This window comes from Tinamus guttatus, unplaced genomic scaffold (genome assembly GCF_059628265.1).
Source record: "Tinamus guttatus ecotype Peru unplaced genomic scaffold, ASM5962826v1 Tinamus_guttatus_pri_ptg000240l, whole genome shotgun sequence".
In the NCBI taxonomy this organism is placed as follows: Eukaryota; Metazoa; Chordata; class Aves; order Tinamiformes; family Tinamidae; genus Tinamus; species Tinamus guttatus.
This window is the reverse complement of record NW_028288774.1, coordinates 6949808-6963458: the sequence shown is the minus strand read 5'-3', so window position 1 is coordinate 6963458 and position 13651 is coordinate 6949808. Positions and strand designations below refer to the sequence as shown.

General features: G+C 38.4%; 1 long non-coding RNA gene across 1 annotated transcript; it reads left to right on the top strand.

The window, feature by feature from the left end:
* Positions 1 to 184: 184 nt before the first annotated feature.
* LOC148594512 (uncharacterized) lies at positions 185 to 2103 on the top strand. The gene is made up of 2 exons (XR_015913441.1): positions 185 to 610; positions 2027 to 2103. It is a non-coding gene; the product is annotated as an uncharacterized LOC148594512 (long non-coding RNA).
* Positions 2104 to 13651: the final 11548 nt, after the last annotated feature.

The following is a 13651-nucleotide window of genomic DNA, read 5'->3' as shown; positions in this document are numbered from 1 at the left end:
ATCCTAGAAATTTTCCTGCAGTAGGAAATCTATTCTCACATCATTTACATTTTTAAACAGAAAGTTCAGATTTCCAAACCAGTGATTAGTAAGAAGGAACATATCTATAACTCCTTAAATAAATAAATAAATATAAAAACTTTTTGAGCCAAATGGCCATATTTATCAGGTGGCTTGTGTTTAGGCAGTTGGCATTTTATAAGATCAAAAAGTGTAGTCTCCTGATATGAAATTTTCAGAAAAGGTGTATTTTCAGTGTGCAGGCTGTTTTCTAACCTTGTGTTCTTCAGAGTATTCCTGCAGTGTTGTCACGGAATCTCAAATTCTAGTGATTACCTAAAAATCAGAGTGCTCTTCTTTTGGATTCTGTTTGCTGTTATTATGGGACAATGAACGAAAAGTGGCTGGCACTGTCCAGGAGAAATAGACAACAAACTAGGAATTCAGTGGAGGAATAATCTTTTGAAGTATGGAAGTTGTATGTGTTAATTTATGTGCCGTTCTGCTCACTGTAAAATAAAAAATAACGATCACAGTAATGCACTAAACAATAAAGCAAGCACTTGCACTGAAATCTTTAAAATGCAGACATTTTGAAGGACAGAGGTAAGTTATTTATAGCAGAACAATACTAGCTAGTTAACAACATTTACAGTTAATAAATATGTACATAATTGAGTTTCATGTGTTGTGATTTGATACTTTCTAAACCTTGTTTGCACAGAAATCAGAAGACTGTTTATAGATTTTTACATTTGATAAAAATGCTTGTTAAACTTAGTATCTTGGAGAAACAGTTTTTAATAGCCTCAAATTAATAGGACTTTTACATTCTTAAATAGTGATGACATGGATAACTAACTAAACTTTGTTTTTATTTTGAAATGTTTATATGTGAAATAGCACACTAATATTACAGAGGGTTTGTACATATGATTCAGTATTTTCTCATTTTTCCAGACATTCTTCTTGTAATTTAATGTCAGCCTAACCAAACTGACTATACTTACAGAATTTTTCAGTTATTAAATTCTGTGTTTGTTTGTTTTAACTAATGTATTTTGTCAGAAAGGAACATAAATTTCTCACTACACACAATAGGAAATGCAGCTCTTTTTAATACATTTGCAATTTCAAAAAAAATTTTTTTAGAATTTTCAACTGATGAATTTTTCACCTGTGACAATGGTGTTTGCACATGTGTATTTTTCTTTGTATATGAAGTACTTTTATATGTACTTTGTAAAATACTGATCCCATTCTTAGGTTATATAAAAATACATACACCCCTTCTTATTTTGTAACTAGTTCATTTTAACTCTTGTATGTTGTATGATTTATGTATGCTAATAATCTTGTAATAAATACACTTCTTAAGGAAAAATAAAACCCTTCCTTTTACTGTAAAAAAGAACAGAGGTATACAGCAAGACCCACGTCTTGAAGCATTTGCCACAGGCCCAAGACAAATCATTATTTACTCTGTATTAAAAACAGAAGCTGTAATAAAAACAGTGTGGTCTTTTGTATACTTGCATATATTCTTACCCAGAAGTTTCAGTTGAGCATTCCTAACTCAAACACCTGTCAATAATAGCACTAAAAACTAAAAGAAATCAGAATTTAAAGCAAAATTATCATTCTAACAAGTCTGTGCATAGTCTTTACTAAAAGACTAAATATCTTATGCTCAATACTGTGATTGAGTAATGACCCAGATTTTTCAGATAGCATTTCAATCACATACTTTCACCCCGAAATGCATCTCTCTCACATATATTATCTTAGGCTTAAGTGATTTGGTTCATAAGAAATGACAGGGTCACAGTTGAGAATGTGCATCTAGCTTGAATTACGGGGTTTCTGTTAACCAGTGTGGGATAGCAGAGTTGAAAAGGAAAGGGAATGTGTGATGGAGGTAGGGGACCTGTGACAATTCTTGACTGCTGTGGTGCTTAGATAAGGTTTGCAAATTGGGCTTGGCATGGAAGCTAATGTTGCCTTAAATGTTGATCTCAATTTTTAGTATCTGTATCGATGGAAAATGCACTTGAGCAACTTAACTCAAAAATATCCAAATAAAGGCGAAAATGAGATGTACAAGATTTGTGTTGTTTATATAAGGGATATACAGAGTATGTGCAGAGATGCTCTGCAGAGATATACAGAGGTAAGTATATGCTTTTGTTGTGAAGACACGTGAGTTTGCATTGTCCTTTCTGATCTTTTCTATAGAAAATACACAAATTGCAGACCTAAGTAAAATACAGAGAATAGTGTAAACTGCAGAGATTATGAGCTTATTTGATTTGTGGCAGCAGTAGAAAAATAGGAGTAGAGAATTTGTTTGGGAAAAAATCTATATGCAAAGGGTCCCTCTATATGTTCTATGAAAATTTTCCAGATAAATCTATCCAGGAGTAGGTGAAGACTCTGTCTTGTCACATCATCATTCTTGTCCTGTGTATCACTACATTCCCACTGTAGAAAAGAGACACTATTATCAGAAACTTACATAAGGGAAGAAGATTACTTACTTTAGTCAATGATGGACACAATGCCTACATAATAGATGATGAGGTGAGCTGAGTTTAAGTTTTGAGGAGCATGGTTTTTAGTTAACCAGCATGTTAACCACCTTCTCCTTGTTAACATACGCATGTTTTCTGGAGAAGTCCTTATTTTTATGGAATTTCAGAATTAGTGTACTAAATAGTAAAATATGTAGCATACCACATGTGTGGGTCACTGCTTATGTAATAATACGTTAACAGCTAACAGACACAGGGCCAGATGTTCAAAAATTTTTATCACGTCCCACACATATTGTGCGATCTGGTACTTTGTGAATTGCAGGCATACAAATAAGCTGTGATCTTGTCCAAGCACTATCCTTTTGCCATTTCATCCTGTAATATTCTTGTTTTGTCTGAGTAGCTGCACTGCACTACTGCTAAATAGTTAGGATAAGAGGAACACAGTATTGTCTAGACATGGAAGTAGCAGTTGTTTCTGGAATTGAATGATACTTTTTCATAGCCACCTAATATCTGAGGGATATTCTTCCTTTATTTTAAAGACACATTTATGGATGAATATTCCAGATTTTATATTAGTATTTTGTCAATTTTTGTTGTGTAACAAATTTCTACTGTTGACAACCTTGGTAAAGATTCTTGTATTTCAAACTCCAAAATTTCGTTGTTCATTTGTGTTAAAAGATTTCAATAATTGCCCCAGATTAAGGTACCATATCGCCATTTCATGATGGATAAGTCAAACTGTTCTGAATTTTAGCACCCAGAAAGAATGCATGTTTGGTGTAAATGCTTTCCTGATAAGGAGAAAATCTCCAGTAGCTCAAAAAATGAATATCCCACTGACAGCACTGAGGGCTTTGCTATTTTACACTGGCTGTGGGCCAACATCATAAGAAATGCCAGTGAGTTCAAATGATGCTCACATCAAGACCTCCAGTAAGTTCAAAAAAATAACTACATAAATGTGGGGATAAGTACATGCATAAGCTCAGTGTAATAGTTTATACTATACATAAAATCACTCTGATGTTTAAATACTTGCAGTTTCAGATTCTGTAGTGTGTTGCCTTAGTTTTATGCTGCCTCGTGAAGCAGAAGTTAAAAATTTGGGTTTTATTTCTGCTGTGATTAGGTAATTGTTACTAAATATATCGGAAACAAATGCTATGCTGAATTTTAAAATCAAATACTTCTACATTACTTACATAAAGCATCGAGGTCTTTCCATTGTTAACATACAAATAAATGATTTGAGATTAGAATTATGAAGAAAAACATGAGACAGTTGGGTACCCATTAACTATTGAATTTTGATGAGATTGGACAACCTGCTCCTCTGAGACGCCTTTACTCTCTCATTCCTTACAGTATTCTTTTTAAATTTTCAAGGAAGGTGGTTATATTTAAAATATGCAGTTTGTTCATAATGCTTCCTGAATTAGCTGTATCTGCCCTTTGGTAATTTGACTTTAAATGAAATTCAGAAGTTGCTGCTTGCTTTCCTTTCCTGGAAGCAACTGGATTTCTTCATTTTTAGATTTTTTTTTTTTTTGACCAAAAAGAGTTAATACTAAAGTCAGAATTAACTTGACTTCTTCCACTTCAGGCTCCTGACTCAAAGGACAACTTGTAGTCAGTCTCCTTTTCTGGTATGAGTATGTAGCAATGCCTGAAAACCTGGAAAATATCCCATCAAGTGATAATGAACCAGAGCCAGGAACAAATAGAGCAGTTAGTTATGGTATGTAAAATCATGTCATTGACCACTTTGTGTGTTATGTACATTAACAGTGTCAGGATGGGCTAAAGGTCATGTAACAACCTAAAAAAGTAACATGCTGTTGCTACAACAGTCAAACATCTGTTTTTAACCCTAAAACACCTGAGCATTCTACCCTCCTCTTCATGCAGAGTATTCTTTTGAAACTTTGTCCCTAGTGTCTTTAGGGACATTAATCTCTGTAGAAAAAATATTTTTAAGATAAACTCACTTTTATTGGTTATTATTTCAGTTGTTAGTAACTACTGAGCTGATTATAGCTGGTATATGTGATAAGTTTTTCTTGGCATGAGAACAGAAAGCCCATGTAGCTATTTCCTATAATAATGTTTTTGATTCAAGGGATAGTGCCCTCAGTTTTTTGTCATGTGACCAGTTTTTCTGTTTTTGCTATCAATACTGCCTAAGGTTAAGTATACGCTAGCAACTGCCTGGGCTACAATAGAATTTTATTTGCTGTTATAAAAAATGTATCTGCTTAAAAATATTTCTCTGTTCTCGATCATCGGATGCACATTGCTTAATGATATTTAAGTATTTCCTGAAAATATGGGTTTATGCAACTTTTCCACTTCTATCAGAAAAAAATGAATTGTATACTATTTCTAAGGGATTAGTTATGCATATTCTCATTATTTTTAAATCAAATTCGTAATACTTGAGATAAGGAGAGCGTTCCTTATTTGATTATGTCATCACAAGTCAATTTGACAACTTTATCTAAAGAGTATGTGCCACCAAATAAGACAAGGATCCTTCAGTTTGTCTTGGAGTTCCAGCGCTCTGAATTGTATTAACTTTTACTATGTCTGAGTCTGAGTTTCATAAACATCAAACTTACAGTGATACTGAATTTACAAATAACTGTATTACTGCTCTAATTATTCTATATTAGAAATTAGGATTTTTAGAGTAATCTTTGCATGTGTTTTCTTCTCAGAAAGCAAGGATGAACAGAGATTATGAAGGTTATGGAGACCAAAATGCAGATGCAGGAGCAAAAGAAGCCCTAGCTGGTAATTAGCACCTAGCACAGCAACAAGTTGATAGCAGTGTAAAGCAGAAATTGAAACAGCACGTGTAGACAGCCTATTGCTGTTTTATTTTTGTTGGACAGATGATCAAAGAGAATGGGATGCAGGAGTTTGTGCTGCAGATGGGAAGAATTACAGTTAAGTATGTAATGCGCATAGTTCCCATATTTAGCTATAGGTAACTTATTGTCAGAGACATTGTATTTAGAAGTTCAGGTGAGCCTGGGCTGACAAAAATTGCTAACACAGTTCTCTACCCTTGGGTAATTTTAGTGGGCTTATTATTACTATTTGGCAATCAATAATATTTTGATATATTTTATAATTATTGTTGTTTATTCTTATAGCAATGAATGAATTTCTAATAATTGTTTTGAATGTGCACAGCATGCACCTAAAATGAAATTTCCTCTGATGCAGTGTTTTTCAACCCAGAGACCTGTTCTGTGTACATAGGGAAGAAGAAAAACCTAGAAATGGTAAGCCTGTAGAAGTGGGCTGAAATATCCTCTTGAATGCTAATAAATACTGGAGGAAAATAATACTGCCTAAAACTTTTGCCTTTATTTCTCTTGAAGGAATTTGGTATGTAATATAACTACTTAATGCATTTTGGTAGTGGGCTAGTACTGGTCAAAACATACCTGAGTTTTTCTTGCATTAAACAAAGATGTTCCTTTCAAAGACTTAAGCACGGTGTTAATGCACTAGAGAACTTGAGAAGTATTAGCCATATAGCACTGAAAAAAAAATGGCAATATAAATGCTGTGGAGAGAAGGGGAGAAGAGAGAGATAGGTACCGGTAGTCCTTGATGGTACTTTCAGAGGACAATGTGAACAAATTTTGGAAACAAACCTTCCCTACTGGCCAACACCTGAAATGCTCACTGTGAGATTCAGAGGATAAATAGTAATGTAGGACATAGTAGATTTTATTTTTAATTAAAAGCACTAGCCAGAACTTCTATCTACAGTACAAAATGCTGATGTCTGAGTGGCAACATGTGCAAATTCAACCCAATAGCATGAGGTAGAGCCTGAAACTCTGGTAGGCCTTGGCTTGTTGCATGCAGGAGCATTCGATGAGGAGGAGACAGAGAAGAGGATCTAGAGTTTGCTTAACTGTATAAAGAGCAGGGGAGCGGCCAGGCAGGAATTGGGAGATTTTTTTTTTTTTAATACAGAACTAGAAAAAGACAGCTTTATTGCTTGATTCTCCACAAGCTAGCAGAAGGCTCGATCTTACACTAAAATGCCTTAGCCCAAAGATAGACAGAAATTTATATTTTTATCTCAGATTGGTTTGTTTTCTTGAATTATGTTGCAGGAGCCTGGCAACTCTTTCCTGTGAAGGACATGCTCAGAGGTGGAAAAACGTGTGCTATTGACTTTAATTCTACCAATTCACTAGGTGTTGTTTGAATTAATATTTTGTTACTCTGAAAAAGAGTATTGCTGTGGGGACATCAGATCATTAACGCAGTTGCCAGAAAAATGTTCTGGGTGGATGAAATGGCACTTTGTGCACAACAGGAGTTGCCCTGGGATGTCCGCATGCAGCACACAGCGATAGTGAGGAAGAGCTGGGACAAGGCAGCCCGAAAGCGTGTGCGGCTGCAAGCGGCGCCGGGGGGTGAGGGCAGGCCCTGGCTGCTAGCTGTGCCTGGCAGCCGGGCAGGGGCAGCTGCAAACCTCCATGGAAGGCAGGGAAAGCCTTTACCTTGTGCAATTATGCCACTAGTTTAGGGAATTATGTCACTGAGCAAGTACAGTAAAAGAGAAACCTATCTCACGCATCCCAGGATGTGCTGCTCATGAGAAGAGCTGCTTGCCCCAGGGCCCCCTCTGCAGAGAAGGGGCCTGGGCGCAGCTGGGCCTCGTTAGGGGCCACAGGCCCGAAGACGCAGCAGCTGCGCTGGAGCTGCCTGCCCTGTCTGGGCATCGGGCTTTGTCCCTGCCTCGCTGGCCGAAAGGAGATGGCCTCTGGTGAGAGCAGTCTTCAGCACACACGCATGGAAGGGGTGAGGCTGGCGGGCAATGCCAGGTGCCAGGAAAGCTCCCTTTTCGGGAGCGGGGGGAGGCGTGAGGCTTTCCTCACGGCGTGTGAGGACAAACGGTGATTTGGGAAGCTTGGGGCCTGTGATTCTTGAGGAACAGGCATTCTTGGCCTGGCAACTGGACAGGCGCAGGGTGAGTAGCCTATGTTAGGAGCTGCTGAGCGGGCAGGCGGGCGAGCAGGAGCCTCTGTGTCACCGGCAGTCCAGAGTGCAGGAGCTCCCTCTGTGGGGGAACAAGGGGGTAACGGCCGCCATGTTGCCCGGCCTTGCTGGGGAGCGGCGGGCACCCTCAGCACGGTGAGTGCTGAGGGACCCCGGCAAGCCGAGGGACATCGGGAGGGCAGGACTGAAAGTTTTGATACAGTGGTGTAACGTGCAGAATTATTGTTGCCTGAAAATCTTGAAGTAGCGTAGTCTATGGCAGCCTTCTCGTGTGATATTTTGGGAATGCAGTGCTGCTTCACCGGGGGCATGTTGTGGTCTGGCTGGTCCATCTGCAAGTTGTATTAGGAAAATAATCTGAAATATCTTTTGTTTCAGTGGACTTTGAAATGAAGGGTTTCCTTGTTTTTTGGTTTTTCTTTTGTTTTTCAATATGTCGTTTAGTTTGTCACGTTAGCTTGCTTTCTGCGGAGCTCTGAAGAAGCGGTGTATGCTGTGAGACGGTGTGTACGGTGCCCAGTGCGTTTGGTGAATTCAGCCCTACAAAGGGAGTTTACTTACTATTCAAGGGGGCTGATTTAAGGCCAGGTGCATGAATTAATGCTTAGGGTGCAGTTTGAGCAAAGTGGGTAAAGAAGCCTGTGGACTTTTTGCCTCATCTATGAAGCGAGAACAAGAGCTTTGCAAAGTCCTAGCCAAAAAAAAAAAAAAAAAGTACATGCTATAGAAGTAAAAGGAAGCCAAAAAGTGCCTGCAGCTGTTGTTTGCTACATTATTACACATTTTGGTACTGAATGTGACTCTATGGAAAAGAAGTGCTTCAGAACAAGCAAATAAAAATTATACAAATTGGAGAAAGTAAGCAAAAATAACCGCCTTCAGCTTCTAATTCCCACATTACAACAGAGCTGCTTTTCTGTATTCAGTCTCAGTTCTCAAAGGATTTGGTGTGGACCAGAAATACCTTTGAGTCTAATTAGGTTATTGGAGTTCTTGCATGGAAAAATAAAATAGTGTATATGCAGATTTGAAAAATGTGTAGAATTAAAGAAGTTTGGGTGTTGTATTAATGTGATGGAGACTATTTTGATGTTGTAATTGGCCCTAAAAGCAGGTGTAAGTAACTGCTGCATGAGACACTAAAGTCAGACTGACTGTTCACAGATGCAATCATTTCCACCTTGCAGCTAAAGATCCCTGACTTGCTTTACATTAAAGTGCCTTACAAAGCACCAGTAGGTTTTTTTTCTCCCCTGCAATTTCCATGTTTCTTATGTTTTATGTCAAAGATTTTCATTCTTCAATCTTCTTGGAAGAGTTTATTTTTTAAATAAATTCTGTTTCTGCTATGAACAACTAGGAGTCTCCTCTGCTCAGAAGGGCTCAGATATTCCTGTCTAATGTGGCCCTGGAAGTAGCACACTTGCATGCTCTGCAGCTGATGCACTGCCTATTTCAGTGACTCGTGAGAAAGTTCTAGAATGACATGCGAGCTGAAGTAGAATTTTGGATTGGATTGGTTTTGTTGGTTTTCTGATTGTTTATTTCCATTTGTGGTCCATCCAGACAGCTTATTCTAGAAACCATAATATGATTTAGTATATGACAAATTCTGTTGGAGAAATTCTATATAGTTTGCAGGTAAATGGTAGAGCTGTTTTAGAGTAGGACATAGCCTGGGTTTAGCCCTCTTTCTCCATGTACTAGAATGGATACATCATCTTGAAACCACTTTTTAAAGATCCCTCAGCTACTGTTAAGTATTTTAATAGTTGTAGCAATTGCTTTAGATATGTCTACCAGCTATAAACAAAAAGGGGCTTTTTTTGCATTGCAGAAATACTTCTGGATGCAATTGACTCTTGAAAGGCATCAATCCTTCTCCTCTTAGGCAATATTATAGCCAAGTCAAGTATTTTTCAGTGATTACAAGAATATAAACAGCATGTTTTGGATATTAAAATGCTTAGTTTGACTTAACTTCCTGAAGAATATGGACAACAAAAAAAATGTTCAGAGTTCTCTCTTTTCTTGGCACATTCTTTAACAAGTCTGTTTCTGTGCTGTCATAGGTAGCAAAATCCATGAAAACATGCAGCTGAACAGCTTTCTTGTTATCTATGGGACCAGGAAAAGGACTATTTTTATTATACAAGTGATTTCTTTGGTATTTTTACCCTTGTTCCTGAGGTCCTATTTTTGGGGAGGAAATAATGGCCAACTCAGCTCTCTGGCAAAGTTTGCTCTGAGTTCAGCAAAGCAGAGATCCATCCTTTGTGAAGAGTATCATAGCTGTTAAATTGAGATTGAACTTTGGTCACATGGAAACCAATACTTGCTGTTGTTAGTAAAGTTGCTTTCCTTGTAGCAGTGTACTTTGGAACCAGGTTTCTATCCTTTCTAGATTGACCATCATAATTTCCAAAATGCTGTGTTTTGGAAAATGGACAAAAATAGTACATGTTAATGGCCATGGGGTGAAGGATAGCTTCAGTTGGGTTTGCAAGTGACACCATAAATTACTTTAATTCTGGGCATTTGTGATTTCATAAAATAAATGATGAGATGATGTTTGTTACAAATGGTAAATGAGATGAATATATTATGTAGGAATTATGTTCTTGCAAAGTCAGCCAATTTGATATAATTTTTTCACTAATGTAACAACCAGTTTGTACTTCTTCAGAAGGAAAAAACAGTTTTTACTTCATGTGCAGTGTGTTCTGGTTATCTATAGAATGCACACAAAGCTTTTATGTCAAGACGTTCCACAGTTTGGGTGCATGGTGAAAAGAGTGAGATCTTATTCAGGTGAAAATATGTTTATTGTGCCAAGTGTGGCTCAACCCTTCAACCTTTACTTATATATAGATATTAGTTGGTGCCGTGTGTCATATAGATACATGGTATCATATAAATAGAAGATATGGTTTCAAAACCCCAGATGTGGCAAAGGAGGGGCCACCAAAGTTTATGCCTACTGGGTGAGGAAATAGAGACTCCCAGGTTGGCAAAGCCTGCCTGGCTTTTGGCACCAGTATGGGATGCTGCTCTTCCTGCAGGTCGGCAGCTGCAGAGCAGGTTCACTGCACTGGTGGCAGATGAGAAGCTGGGATTTCTCTCCAGCGAAGCATCTGAGCTGGCTGAGGCTGAGCTGGGGCAGCTGCACCAGGAGGAAGTGGCTAGTGATAGTTGTAGAGAGATTCTCTGCCATGTGAGATAGAGGCCCAATCTGCCATCCTGCGTCCTTGGAGAAGAGAAAGCTCAGGGAGACTTTACCAGTGCATATAAAAACTCGATGGGGTCAGGAGAAAGAAGAGAGACAGACAGGCTTTTCTCGGTGACATTCAGTGAAAAAACAGTGGATGCAAATTAAAATACAGGAAATTCAATTTAAGTGTAAGAAGAAGCCTTTTTACTGTGGGATTGGTCAACCCTGGCACAGGTTGCAGAGAGAGCTCATGGAGCCCCGTCTTTGGAAGTATTCAAAACACAACTAGATACAGCCCTGAGCCACCTTCTTTAGTTGGCTCTGGGAGTGGTAGGGGTGATGGGCTAGACAATCTCCAGAGGCGCTTTGCAAATCCAAATGCTTTTTAATATTAATAATCTTATTTTAATACATGAAATTATTAATCTTCCTTGCAAGTGGGGGGGAGAAAAGGATGCATGTTTTTTTGTTGTCTAAATATGAACTTGTCTTCTCCCTTCGACTTTTTTCTTTTTGGAAAGCCATTTTCTCCCTGCCATTTTCTGCCTAGTGATGTACACTGCTACAATCTGTCTATCTCAAACCCTTTGGATTGAAGATTTTCCTATCGCTGGCTTCCTGCATGCTCTGTATCAGACTTGGATCTGTATTGATCAATCCTAGAGTTTCACTAAAATCTTCTAGACTGTCCTCGCAACATGTCATAGAGATAAAATTGCTATGTTGGGACACCACAAAAATGCTTCTCTCTTTGGCATTGCTTTTCTGCATGCCAGAAGCATTTATTTAATTTACATTTTTTTTCTTTTGAGCATCCATTATTTAGACTGTAGAAACAGTAACATCTCTTCCTTTTAGCTCTGGCTTTGTTGAAGTTAAAAACATGACTTTCTGCAGGATGTGAGACTTTGTTCAGTGGGAAGGTTTTGGCATCTTTTGTGTGCAAAGTAGCTCATTCTTATAAAAACTTATACAGTGACCACCCGAAGCTCTCCAGAAGTAGGTCAGCTGCCATCATTGCTGTGAAGGATGCAGCAGCAGGAAACCACCAGATATAAAGGGTTTGTGGAGTTTTCTCTTTGTCTTTTTCTCCTAGCTATGCCCCTCTGCTGACATATAAAGCCAAAAGGATCTTCCTAGTGTGTATGAGCCCCACTAGTTAGTATCTAAATTGGTTTTATAGTTTGTGCTCAAGTACTGAGCTCTCCAACACAGTTCAGAGATACAATACAATAACGTACCAGCATCCTGTCATTAACATCTGTGAGATCTGCTCTTCACCTTGCCTTCTACTCCCAGAAAAAAATCATATGCTTTCTTGGCTGCTGAAAATTTTGAACAAGATAAATTGATGAAAAGTTGCAACTATTAAATTTGAAGAAATAAACAAGCTGTTTGGGAATTTTCTTCATTTTCCTGAAAACACAAATTTAAAGATATCATGAGTAGGCTTCATGATTTAAAAAAAAAAAAAAAAAAGGCAAAGTACTGTGAGGTTAGACTTCTATAAGGAGTTTGCTCAGGATCACAAAACCCTGGGCTGGATGTAAAGTATTTGTGCATTTGACCCATGGAAAAAAAGGAAATAAATCTGGAACTAGCAACTGAAATCAATGTTCTGCAGTGGAACAGAGGAAAAAATCTGAACTGAGAAGCACAGCCACAGATCACAGACAGTTGAGTACCCTTCACCTTTTATCCTAGCAGCCAGTTTTCACATGGGATGTTTATACTGTAACTAACAACATCTGCACCCCAATGTTGGATTCAGGGAATGTGATGCAGCACAACAGACTCCTGGAGTGCAGAGCGTGGCCTGGGTTCCTGTAAAAGGCCCCTCCATGTGGGGAGACCTCAGCCCAGAGCCTTCAAAACCTGGCACTTTGTAGCATGGGTGAATGTCCTCTCCTGCCGGACTGCCTCTCCTGTTAGGATTGTCACTGATGTCGGACCACTTGCAGTCTCTCATGTTGTACAGCAAATCTCATGTCAGCAGGGTCAGGCTTTCAGTCTCGCAATGATGGGTTACTCCGAGGTTTTTTCTTCGTTATGCAAATGCTGTACCAATTTTACTTATCCTGAGTGTTTCTTCTTAGCATATTCAATTGGGAAACTCCTTTGCTCTTTAAAATCCATGAGTGCTTTTGTGAATTGGAAGATAAGAATCCTGCACTGCATCTAGAAGACCTGAGGCAGAAAATTTGTTTCTTAAGATCTCTGTTTTTCCACATAGTCGGGAAGAAGGGACGATAGTCACTCTGCAGGGCAGGGTGTTGAATGGCCAAAGGTTTCCTTAAGGAAGTGATGGTTCTGCTGGAAGAAAAAAAAAAAAAAAACACTAGGCCTGACGATAAAATATAGCATTTTATGTTTTTCTCAGAAGATGTTTCAAAAAGCAGAGGGGGCGATGGGAGGGGATGTAGCACTGTGCAAGTACCATCAGTATCAACAGGGAAAGATCCTGCTTGACTCATCGTGGTCTTGACAGTATAGCAGTGAGTTACTATTGCCTTGTTTCCTACATGAAGAGAATTCTGGACTCTCTTGCACAATAAATACATTTTGAATATATTTTGAAATGACCCATTAACTATGGGGTGGGAACATACATTAAGCATCCACAAATTTGCTTCCAGAAAGATTCCCGAGTGGCTCAGGTTGTAATCTTTCAAGAACATTCATTACTGCAACCTGAAATGCAGCCGTAATAAAGTTTATTTTCAGTTTTATAGAGGTATTTTTCCTCAAGAGCAAACTTCAGATGACATCCTAGAGGTTATCAGACATAAAATGCCTTGATCATATCAGTGCAGAGTCGTGTGTGCTCTTCTGTTCCTCCTGTTTTATTTATACTTTGATAATGGAT